The 12,905-nt window shown below is 55.4% G+C and overlaps 1 pseudogene; it reads left to right on the top strand.

Moving 5' to 3' along the window:
- LOC128945954 (Fc receptor-like protein 4) overlaps positions 1 to 4,671 on the top strand; it is a 112,196-nt pseudogene extending 107,525 nt beyond the window's left edge.
- The last annotated feature ends 8,234 nt before the right edge of the window (positions 4,672 to 12,905 follow it).

Genomic DNA, 12,905 nt, shown 5'->3' with positions numbered 1-12,905 from the left:
TGGCTGATGCCACCACCTGGTACAAGGATGGACAGCGCTGGAGGCAGGAGGGATGTGACAACCTCAGTGTCACCGAGAGATACCTACACCTGTGACAGACCTGGCACCGGGCGCAGCCCCCCCATGACCATCTCAGACAGTGAGGTGGGGTTTGGGTGTCCCCAGGCTGGCAATCACAGGGAACCTGAGGGCTCTGGGTGGGCTTTGCTCCATGAGTCGCCTCCTGTGTGCCCAGAGCCTGTCCCCTTCTCTGGGGACATCAGAGAACATGTCAGAGTGGGGGAAACTCATGTTGGAATTGGGTGTGATACAATGGGGAAATCCCTATAAAAATGGTGAAAATGGGACCTATGGTGTGACAGTTCCCCTCTGTCCCTCAGGCTGGCTGGTGCTGCAGGTGCCAACACCGGTGCTGCTGGAGGGGGACAAGGTGACACTGCGCTGCTGGGTCAGGCAGAACAAACCGCTCACGGACGTTTACTTCTACCATGAAGAGAAGCATCTGAAAGGACCCCAGGATGGGACCGAGCTGTCCCCGCTGCAGCTGAACCACAGTGGCCACTACCACTGCAAGGGCTATGTGAGCCATTTAGTGTTCCAGTGGAAGGAGTCAGAACTGGCAACAGTGACAGTGCACAGTGAGTGCAAGGATGGGGATAGGGAAGCCCATCATCCTCCAAGGGTTTCCCCACCACTGCCTGAATCCTTCATCCCTCCCTTTACTCCTCCCTGCATCAAACAAAATTTCCCAAGACCCTCTTGGTTTCCACCATGACTGCGCAGTTCCCCCTGGAGACCCCTCATCCCTCTCTTTGTCTTTCCCATCCCACCCTGGATTCCCCACACCTTCCAAGGTCCCTGCTCCACCCTCTCACCTTCCTTCCTTCCCTGGGTCCACCCGCCCGTCTCTAAACCTCAAATCATTCCCTGAGTCTCTTCAGTCTCACTTGTAGTTCCCCATCCCTGCCTGGGTCTCTACGCCTTTCCACAGGGTCTCACCATTGTCCCCAGATCCCAGCATGCCTCCCAGGGTCCTCTTCTACTCACTGGGATCCTCTCTGCTCCCGTCCAATCCCCCTCTTTCCCCTCCTTTGTCCCCCTGCCCATCCTGGGTCCGCAATCCCTCATGTGTCCCCCACTCCTGCAGGGGTCCCACCCTCGGACATGTCCCTGACATCACAGTCCCCCAGGGGACAGGTGGCACTCAGGGACAGCCTGGTGCTGAGCTGCACAGTGGCCATGGGGACAGGTCCCTTGTCCTTCTCCTGGCACCGGGAGGGCTCAGGGGCACTGCTGGGAACTGGCCCCCACCTGGACCTGCGCCACTTTGGGGACAATGACAGCGGCCAGTACCAGTGCCGGGTCAGTGATGGGGACAGCGGGGCCAAGAGTGACCCCCTGAATGTCACCGTCCTGGGTGAGTGCGACCCTCGGGCTGGGGGTCATCCCACCCACCGAACCCTAACCCTCCTCGCCCAGTGGCAGTCCTGTCTCTGTCCCCGCAGCGCCCGTGGCCAATGCCACCATCACCCCTGGTCCCCTGTCACACCAGGTGCATGCAGGTGACAACGTGACCCTGTGCTGCTCGGTGCAGGTGGGGTCAGCCCCTGTCACCTTCACCTGGCTGCACAACGGGCAGGAGGTGACCCGGGGTCCCCTCGTGGAGCTCAGGGACATCGATGTGAGACATTCAGGCACCTATCAGTGCATGGCCACCAACCAGCTGGGACAGGAAGGGCACCGCATGTTCCAGGCACTCAGCCCTGAGCTGGCCCTGGAGATGACACCTGGCTCACCCTGGGTCACAGGTGGGGGTCACACAGCGTTCCGGGAAGGTTCAGGATGCCTGCAGTTCGTCCCTATGTATCCCCTCTGTCCCCAGCAGTGACTGTGAATGTTGGCAGGACCCTCCTGTTCCTGCTCCTACTCCTGGTTGTCATTGGGGGCTGTCACTGGTGGCACCACCAGGGTGAGTGACAATGGAGGGGACGGGGGTCCTGGAGTGAGGGGAAGCCCCCAGAGTGGGGTCAGAGATCAGCAGCACCCGAGGCCCCTGTGCTGCGGGACAGAGCCCGCAGTGACCGCAGCTGGGTGTCCTGGGGAATTTGGGGGTAATTTGGAGAATCTTCATTGCGCTCCAAGGCCTTCGCTGGGTGGGCTTTGAGGAACATTGGGGTGGCACAGGGAGCTCCTGGAGGGTTTTGTGAGGTCCTTGAGGGCAGTGCAGGGACGTTGGGGGATCTTTCTGGGGTCCTGGGGGAGTTTCGGGGTGCCCCTCCCTTCCAGGCTTGGGGTACGGGGGACACAGAGGGTTGGGGGCACCAGGGGGAGTTGGCGACCCTGCATTGGTGCAGAAGTTCTGGGGATTTCAGTGGTGCTCAGAGTGTCCAGGGGGAGTCAGGGGTCCAGTGGGAATTGGGGTCCAGTTGGGATTTGGGGGTCCCATGGGGGGTTGGAGCTGCCAAGGTCCCAGCAAGGTTCAGGGGTCCTGGTGTCCTCACTGAAGTAAACAGGGCCAGGAGACTTCTTCTCCTTTTTAATGCCTTTATTAAAAGTGATCAGCTCAGGATTGGGCAGCTCGGCAGGGCTGCAGTCTCCCTTCGTCTCTCCCAGGACGACGCAGAGATGGAGGATATGCGCAGCTTTGTCCACTAGGGGCAGAGCTGGGAAACATGGTCCTTGTGGGAGCCTTTGGGGCGTGGTGGTCCCTTCCGTTGTTACCCCTCCCGGCCCAGTCGGCTCGGTCTCACCGCCGGGGACGACTCCCACTGTCAGGGTGAGAGGGACTCCGAAGGTGTTCCGCATGTCTGCAGGCTCAGCACTCGGCTCCTCACGTCCAGACATCACTCCAGTCTCTCAACTCTTAGGTGGCTCGTTGTTTTTGGGGTTCCTGCATGTTCGGAGTAGGGGTCCCACGGCATGCTGGTCCTTGGAGTCACTTTGCATAGCCCCCCCCACCCTCTCAGGTCTCTTCACTATTCTGGGGAAAAGTACACTTTAGCTTCAGGCAAGGCTCTGCTAATACAAAAGGAGAGATTAGCTACAATGACTCGTGATTACAATAACAAAACACGCAGAACTTTGGCAGCGACAGTGATCTGGCTGCCTTTTTGTAACTTTTTCTCACAAAAAAAATTACCAGAACTTTTGTTCATAACACTCACGGTCACCCCCTCCCCTTTTCCTTGCAGCTGCCAGGAAGCTCCAGAACAGGTGAGTGAGGGGCTCGGATCAGGACTCCCCTTTCCCACCTCCCCAGACACTCCTAGACCCCCCTTATCCCCACAGGACCCCCATCCCCTGGAGGAGGGAGCTGTGCTCAACACCCACATTAGGGGCACTGAGTGGGCAGGGGGTGAGTACAGGGGGAGAACAGGGACACGTCACCCACGAGTGTCACCCCCATCCAGGTCTCCGGTGTCATTCTCCGTGCCCCCATGGGTGTCCCTGTGAGAGTCTGTCCCAATTTTCCCTCATCTGCCTCACAATCGTCCTTGAGAGACCACTGAAGAGAAGACCCCCCCCCCCGTCTATATCTGGCTCTGAAGGAGAAAAGTCACACGCCACGGGCCCTGAGACCTGAAAGCTCAGTGTTAAGCTATTGTTTACACAAGTGTGTTTGCTGTATGCTAAGAAGAGGGCATCGTGCCCCGTTTGCAACAATAGCAGCTTTGGAAGCTGTCCCAGCTCTCGGCCTGGCTGGACTTCTCCTGAGTTTCAGGTGGTCTCCCACAGAAGACCCTCACCTGTTTTACAACCACCGTGACAGACAGACTGAGATGGAAGAAGCTTTTCCATCAAGGACTGAGACATGAAACTCCTAAGAGGCCCCTCTGCTCCTTCCAAGGACTAGGACTGAAACCCCCAACCCAGGGAAGGTGTGTGGGGAGGCAAGCTGACCGAAACGAGATGTTTGCCTGCAGGTTGTGACCACTGAACCAAGAAAACAATGGCTCTCATTTACTGCTGAGAACACAGACTACCTGTTACATCTATCAAGCTCATTTACTGCTAAGAACTTGGACTACCTGTTACATCTGTTCCCTATTGTATCTGTTTCCCCCCCCCTCACAATTTCCAGTAATAAAAACCTCTGAGTTAGCTAGAGCCTTTGAGATCTCCCCAGCGTCGAAGGCGGACCCTCGGCTGGACTGCAGCAAAGGACTTCGTCTCTGCATTGGTAGCTATATCCCCTCTCTCTCTCTCTCTCTCTCTTTCTCTCTCTTTTTTCTTTCCCTTAATCCCTCTATCGCATTTTTGCTGTGATTATTTTAATAAAATTGCATTTGATCTGATTATCACTGCAAACCCCCTTGTACCGTGTTGGTGTTTTGCACTCTGAGATCATTCCTACGAACCATCAGGTCATCTGTCCATTATGACAGACCCTGACAGTCCCTCAGCCCTGCCCCACCTCAGAATCCACAAGTGACCAACGCGGAGCTGTCGGGACCCTACGAGGGACAGCAGGAACCCCGTGACTACAATGATGTGCTGTGACACTGGGGTGCACTGGGAGGTGCTGGGTTTATCGATTCACCTCAGGGGTCTCTTTTTCCTCTTCACAGCACCCCGCAGGGCTCCTCATTCCCCCCACCCAGTGCTGGGGAAGCACATGACGTTTTTCCCTCTTATTGTACCCAAAATGCAGTTTTTGGTCAAACGGCATGAGAAACAAGGTTCACTCTTTAAATTTTGTAAAAGTTTAATAAGGAATAAAAGGGACAGTAAACAGCATGGTGGGTACTTGGCAACTGCCAGAGGCACATGGATAACTACAGCAATTCTCCTTACATACCCTTTCATTGTAATGGTTAAATATATACTAAGGAGGGCTATACATATTCAAACAATCGTTCCAGTTTATGTATTCTGGGAATTCTTTTGCTTGGTTTGACCTTTCATTCATTTTGATCAAGTACATGCCATACTGCAGATTAAATTTACATATTTTATGTCCTCACAAGGCCCCCCTGTTCTGTGGTTTGAAAGTTCTTGATAACTGAAGGGTCAGTGGTAAATTCCTCTTTGCATTCTCTCTTTTGATGTTTATTTATTTGCTACTTTTCAATGTGTTCTTCTCATACAGATGAGATACTCCACCAGTGCATTAAATGAACATTGTCTATTTCACACAATTATCTGAGTTATTCTCACCATTGTCACTTAGTTACACAAATAAAGGCATTAGCTACTTCTGCAACAGATAATGTTGTAATACACAGAACATTGTCACTATCTTGATCTTTTGGGAGAGCCTAAACTACAATGTATTTATCACACTAAAATATATATTCTACACAGGGGTTAGAGTAAAAAGGCGGAAAAATTGAAGTGTATCAAAAGCAGTTAAAAAGTGATTACAAACTGTATTATATCAAAATAATTTGGAAAAACCAATATAATAGTTAAAGCCAATGACTACAAAGTTATTCATAACACGGGGAAGGTATATTGAAGTGTTTATTTGACTTATCCTTTTCCTGCTCTGATTTTGACAGCAATAAATTCAATTCATATCTCTAATTCCAAGGCAGTTTTACTCATGACAGGATTTGATGAGTGATCTCTCCCGGTCCTTGTCTCAACCCAGGAACCCTTTGCTCAATTTTCTCTCCCCATCCAGGTGCGGAGGGCAGTAAGGGAGAGGCTGTGGTGGGTGCGGGGCATCCAGCCACTGTCCATCCACGGCAAGGCAGGGAGGAGGAGGAGGGTCCCGGTCAGGTTGTTCAGCAGATTGCTGTGGGATTTGCAGTAGTTTTGTGGTTCTCTCAGTCCCTTACCAAGAGGAACAAACAAACAATTGCTGCATTTCCAGACTGATTCCCCCACAGCTGCCCCTGCGGGGTGGTTTCCAGCCAGCCCTGCTCTGAAAACCATCAAAGGCCCTCACAGAGCCACTGCTTGGGCTCCCTTTGGGTTTTGTTCTTCTTGCAGGGCTGAGCAAACCACAGGCAGTTCTTTTTCCCCCACAGAATTCTCACCTCTGCAGCAGCTCCACACACCCAGAGCCTCTCAGAATCTGTCTGTGGTGACCCCCAGGCCATCAGCACCTGGTGGGGGCTGTGTTAGGCTCTGGGTCACCCCAAAATCTGAGGCACTCAGGGAAGGAGCTGGGACCTATGGGTCCGCCCAGCCACTGCCTGTCCCTGGCACTCCCTTTCCGCTGGAAATCAAATCATGAGTACCCCATTTCTTATCTCCCCACCCTCCCAGGGACCCACATCCCAGTACTGACATTCCCCAAGATATCTATGTCCCAGGACCCCTCCTTCCCAAGGAACCCTCTCCTACTCATTCCATCCCCTGAAATCCTCCTTTCCCCAGGACCTTGATTTTCCCAGGACCTCCCATTCCCACGGGAACTCCCAATCCCCCAGCATCCCCATTCCATGACCCCACATCCCTGGAGCCCACCTTCCTCTGGGACTCCCATCCCTGAGCCCCCGAGGCATGGGACCCCCATTCCCATGGCAACACCATCCCCAGTGACTCCTCCTCCTCAGCACCTCCATTCCCAGGGACCCCAATTCCCCAGGGACCTTCCATCCCTCTAGACACTCATTCCTGGAACCCCAAACCCTCTGAGCCCCACATTCCTGGGAACCCCATGTCCCACTGTGTCACACCCAGCATTGTCCTCATCCTGTCCCCACCCTGCCCACAGCCTGTGCTCAGCTTGTGGCCACCCTGCCCCACCAAGGGCCACCTACACATAACGTGACCTCGCTTCCTTCCCCTTTGGCCAAAGAGCCACCACCCAGGAGACAGCCACCACTGGCAGTTGTGACAGCCAGTCCACATGGCTGGGGACACTGGGATGGCCAGGAAGGTGGCGCTGCTCCTCTGAGGTGAGTGCCCTGAGCACGGGCCTGAAGTGCCAGGGATGGGGAGGGAGGGGGCACAGGAAGCCTGCCGGGTCCCCTGAGGTCCCCAATGCCAGCAGAGGCAGTTCATGTTACCCACAGTGGACCTGAGTGGGAACGGGTATGGAAGGTGGCTTTGGGGACAGGAACAGGGGGCATGAATTTGGGAATGGGGATGTGGGGACAGAAATGTGGGCACTGGCACATTTGGGCTCAGGTAACTCTGGGCACAGGGACAAGGGAACTGGGATGCAGGGACTGGAGGGGACAAGAACAGTGAGGATGGGGCCATGGGGATGGGATCATGAGCTGGTGGGGGTGACCTGGGCCAGCATGGGCTGTGTCTGTGGTGTCCTCATGCCAAGGGTGTCCAAACTGTCCCCATGTTCTGCCTCAGCCCAGAGTGGCCTCGGTGTCCCTGTTCCCAAGGTGTCTGTGCCACAGGGATGTGATGCATGGGTGCCTGTGACACAGACATGTCCCCCTGCCTCTCCAAATCTTTTGGGGGCCACACCCATGCACTTACCCACAAGAACTGCTCTTCCCACGGGGACAGTTTGGGGACAATCCTCACACCCTGTACCCCTGTGTCTCTGTTCCCACACTGCCACCCTGTCCCCTCTCCCTTCCAGCCCAGACCCTCGGCCTCGCTGGTGAGTCCTCAGGGGATGCCATGACCCCACCCTGCTGTCCCCAGCCCCACACTGGCCCTGGCAGGCTGGTGTCCCCTGTCACCGACAGGTGCCCAGACCACCCAGCTCCTGGTGGAGCCCCCCAGAGGCCGGCGGTGCTGTGGGACCGGGTGGCACTGACCTGCCAGGGCTCGGGGACCTCCAGTGCCGCCACGAGGTACAAGGACAGGCAGCACTGTTGGCAGGGACACAACACTGTCCGTGTCACCAAGAGTGGCATCTACACGTTTGACAGACCTGGCAGTGGGCTCAGCCCCCCCGTGAGACTCCTAGACGGTGAGGAGGGTTTGGGTGTCCCCAGCCTGGCAGCTGCAGGGACTTCGAGGGCTCTGGGTGGGCTTTGCTCCATGGGTCACCTCCTGTGTTACCAGAGCCTGTCCTCTGCTCTGGGGACATTCCAAAGTACCCAGTGTGGGTGGAACTTGTGTTGGAATCGGGGAGCCCTGTGCACAGGGTGTGACCAGATGGGGGTGTGCCAGTGCTCTCCCCCAGACTGGCTGGTGCTGCAGGTGCTGGCACAGGTACTACTGGAGGGGGACACGGTGACACTGCACTGCCGGGGCTGGCGGGACAGCACGGTCACCTTGGTGTCCTTCTACCAAGAGGAGACAGAACTGGGGGGGCTCTGTGGTAGACCAAGCTGTCCCTGTCCCCTCTGCAGCTGCACCAAAGTGGCCACTACTGGTGCAGGGGCTGAGTGGGATCCTGGGCGTGGCAGGAGTCAGTGCCAGTGCCAGTGACAGTGCACAGGGAGCACCCCACAGCTCCCCCCCCCCCCAACACCCCCAAAGGCCCTCCCCAATGATTTGGGCTCTCAAATCCCCCTCCCCTCTCCTTCCCAGAGCTCTTCTTGGTGCTGGTGCTGGAGGGTCCCCTAGAGCCCACCGTGGGGTCCCCCCTGACTCTCAGGTGCCTCAGCATCCCCAGCCCCCTGCGGCCCCGAGCCCCTCTCCTGCACGTGTTCAACCGGGACGGGCAGGTGGTGGGGGGCCCGCAGGGGTCCCCGCAGCTGCTGGTGCCCGCTATGGGGGGCTTATCCTCGAGGAATTACAGTTGTGAGGTGCGCCCCGAGGGCGGGACCATGAGGAACAGCAGCGCCCGGCTCTGCATCACGGTGCCCAGTGAGTACGGGGATGGGCACAAGGAGCCCCCAGAGACCCCCCCCGATCCCCTGGTTGGGCACCTCCATGTCCCCCAGACACCTTTCTTGGGTCCCTCCACCTCTGCCCTGGGTTCTCTCACTCCTCCGTGATGTGACCCCATCTCCAACGTCCCCCTCAACACCCACCCCCCGTCCCTATCCCTCCCACACATGCTGCCCTCCCTGTGCCCTCAGCCCTGTCTGTGTCCCCGCAGTGCCTGTGGACAATGCCACCATCACCCCCAGTGTCCTGGAGGTGACACCACCGGAGACAGAGACACACAGGGACACAGGTGGGGTCACACAGGGTCACCAGGGAGTGCAGGACCCTTGGGGTGATGGGTGACCCTGATGTGTCCCCCTCTGTTTGTTGCAGTGGCCGCAGGTGTCAGTGGCGCCCTTTTGTTCCTGCTGCTGCTTGTGGGTGTCATTGGGGCCTGGCACTGGTGGCACCGTGTGGGTGGGTGACAATGAGAGGACAGGGGTCGTGGAGAGGGGTGGGAAGGCCTCCAGAGAAGGGGGGCCCTGGGGCAGCACCCACAGCCCCTGACTTGGGCAGGGCTCAGCCCCCAGTGACCATGGCTCAGAGGCCTGGGGAGATGTTGGAGGGTCCTGCAGGGATGTTGGGGGTTCTATCAGGGGTCCCCCTCCCTGCCAGGCTCGGGGTTCTGGGGCCTCAGGGTGTTGGTGCAAGTGTGGTGGTTCAGGGATACTGGGGGAGCCTGGAGAGAATTGTGTGTCTGGTGGTGGTTCAGCATTTCCAAGGGTGGATGGGGTACCCTGGGTCTCCAAAGTCACCTGTCCAGTTTTCCTTTGCAGATGCCAGGAAACTCCAGGAAAGGTGAGTGCAGGCTCCAGTCATGATACACCTTTTACCCAAACACCCAGCACCTCCCATTCCCTTCCACACACCCCCTTGTTCCCACAGGGCGCCCCCAGACCCCCTGGCACCCCCAGTGGAGGATCCTCAGGTGATGTACATGGAGCTGCAAAGGCAACCATGGGAACACAGAGATATCTATGACAATCTACACCAAAAGTTGTGATGCTCTGGGAAGCGGGAGGCACTGGGTGACTCGGGAGGAGCTCCCTCCATGGCTCCTGTGGTCGCCCATCCTTCCAAGGGAGGTTGTCATGGCTCAGGGGAAGGCTACACAGGGCACCCTGTGCTCCCCATTTCCTCTCCCTGTACCCCCAAGGGCTCCCCCATCCCTTTGCTTGTCCCTGCAGGGGCTCCCCAGCCCCTCCAAGTGCCCAAGTACCCTCAGGGACTGCCCCATTCTCTCCCCACAGTGCTTGCAGTACACCCAGGGCTTCCCCATTCCCCCTCCCACTACCCCTGTCCCATCCCGCTATAAAAGGCGGAGTCGGGGAGGATTCTTGCTGAAAGGTTTCTCAGATGAAAATGAAGCACAGACACAGCAATATTATATCTGAGAACTGTCTTTTGATAAAGGAGGATAAGCATTCGTACCGAAGGGGGAGAGAAGGGAGTAGAAAGGGAAAAGGATAGAGAGAGAAACAGAAGACAGGGACAGCGTTACCACAAGAAGCCCGGGTGCTCTGTGGGCATCAGCTGGGCAGATGGAGTGTGTGTGCTGCAAGCCAGGGTGAGCCCACATGGCTTTTGTGAATGGCTGGGCGTGATTTCCAAGGATGGCACCTGCGTGTCTCTGGCATGGGCGAGCAATGGCTGCAGGCTGGCTGCTGCGGGCTGGCTGCAGGCTGGGGCTGCGGCACTGGTGGCTCTGGGCTGGCTGTTGTGGGTTGGGGCTGCGGTGGGCAGGTGCAGCAGGCTCGGTGCTGTGGGCAGCATGGGAAAGGCGGCAGAGGCAGCGGGGGGCTGCAGGCAGCATCCGCTCCATCAGGGAAAGCAATGAAGGAACGTCCAGGATGAGCAGGAGTGAGCTGCCTCAGGGAAGCAGCGAAGCAGGGAAGAACGGGTGCGGAGAGGGAAGAAGGACCAGGGAGGAAAAGGCAGCGGGGAAGTATCGGTGATATTTTTTTCCAATGTCTGGGAGAGATGATGCATCTGACTCCATCCTATCAGAAGGCTAATAAATTACTTTATTGTACTATATTAATCTATATTATATTACATTACATCTAAACTGAATCTGCCAAGCACTTAACTTCACTCCACTGCACACAATCTGATGACTTTCAGCCGACAGTCCCCACAAACACACACACATCTGGATTCAACTGTTCAGTGAATCAAAACACTCACACCAGAATCCAATGACAAATTCCCTTCAGGTAAACAATCTTCCACAGTGCATTCCATTTGTGAACAACACAGGAGCAGTAAATGAGATAAGAATTGTTTGGATCATTCTTTGCTTCTCCGGGGTTCAGAGAATGTGAATCCCATGGGGGAGGAGGGCGAATCTGACCCTCCGAGCGAGCCCCTGATCCCTCCAAGAAACCCAAAGCAAAACGCTCCTGTTGTGTCACAGTTTGATGCTTTTATTTGCAAAGAGTCCTTCCAGAGCCCGATTTTCCCGGGCATTTTTTCCCAGGCATCTGTCCCACCAGCCAGTAGGGGTCACTCACAGCCCGATCACTGCAGCTTTCTGTCCCAATTCTCTGTTGTTCGAAGCCTCGCCAGGGACAGGGTTCCCAGCACATGTACAACCCACAGAGTCATTTTTCACCTCATGTGTAACATATGTTGAGACATAAATGCAAATCAGATTTTTTCCTCTTAACCCCCATGTGCTTAGTAGCTCTGCAATCCCCCTCCCGGTGCACCCATGAAAGTGGCTCACTGGTGCCTGTCCCAGTTCCAAGGGGGCACAGGAGCTGTGAAGCTCCAGGAGCTGGTTCCCTGCTCCTGGGACAAAAATGCAACTCTTTGGTTAAACTGGCAGAAATGCTGTTTCTTTGTTCAGCTCTTTCAAGGAAGCTGAACAAGGTGGGAACCTCCCTTGCAATGGAAAATACGACCCCCTTCTCTCTGACCTGTTATAGCTTTGAAATTATGTGGCTTTTAGGTAAAGATGTGGGAACAGGAATAACAGTTCTTTACTGGTATGTATTGTGAGAAACAAGTTAATAGAAGTTGACTTTCACTGGACATTATATGAATTGATATAACATTATTGATTATATTGTTGATTAAATATTGTGATGTTGTTGGGACACTGATGTGTATTGTGGAGTGGCTGATGTTGTTGGGGTGGCCATCCAAGGGTGGGGCCCAGCCATGGCCCAGCCCCACTGCACAGTGATGGCCATTGCCCAGCCCTGCTCTGCCCAGCCCCAGGGGGCAGCCAGCACCTGAGGGTCCCCCCTGCCCCCTTGCCTTTGATTCTGGCAGCTTTAGAGCTGGATGGGAAATTGAAGAGAGCCATTCCCAGCAGCATTCCACAAGCAACTTCCTCTGATAAATCCCTTTTTTTGGGAATGTGGAAGGGGCTCTACCCAGAGCAGGAGGTTCTGGTATTTCCCACTACAGGATGGAAGAGCCTCTTGTTCCTTTATTCCATGGGAAGGTTATCATGGGAAAAGCTTTGGATTCAATGGGTGGAAGCTGGAGGTTGGATTTCTCATGGAATTCCTCTCCCACCCCTTTTCCAGGGAGCTGGGAAGAAGCTCCCCAGCCCAGTGTCTGGCAAGGAGAAACTGTGCCAGCACAGAAAATATCTCCCATCGTGTTCTAGAAGTTGCACAGAGGTCTGCATAGTGTTTTGCAAGAAGAGAAAGAAAGTCATCCAAAACAGCTTCCAATCGAATGCTCATGTGATTCGAAAAGGCAGGAGAGTAGTAAGGTACTGTTTTCTATCCGTTGGCAAGCTGCGCACACAATCCCAGTGTTGAACAGCTTCCTTCTTCACCTTTGCGAAGCTGCCGCTCTCTCCGGCTCCCGGAGGCGAAGAAGCAGCTTCTTCACGCAAAGATGATTGTGCCGCTCACAGTGCTCTCTGGAGCGCGGCTTCTGCCGAAAGACGCACAGGAGCGGCTCTTAGCTCCGGAGAGCATCGTACCTTCGTCTTTAGCGTGTCTTCTCGTCTACATCTTGGCAAAAAGCTTTTCCACTATGTCTGGCAAGGAGAAATTGTGCCAGCACAGAAGACATCTCCCATCGTGTTCTAGAAGTTGCACGGAGGTCTGCCGAATGTTTTACAAGAAGAGAAAGAAAGTTGTCCAAAACAGCTTCCATTCGACTACTCATGTGTTTGGAAGAGGCAGGAGAGTGGTAAG

The sequence above is a fragment of the Melozone crissalis genome, unplaced genomic scaffold, assembly GCF_028551555.1.
Source record: "Melozone crissalis strain CALT ecotype California unplaced genomic scaffold, PUWL_Pcris_2 ptg000068l_1, whole genome shotgun sequence".
Taxonomy (NCBI): domain Eukaryota; kingdom Metazoa; phylum Chordata; class Aves; order Passeriformes; family Passerellidae; genus Melozone; species Melozone crissalis.
This window is presented reverse-complemented; position numbering and strand designations above follow the sequence as displayed.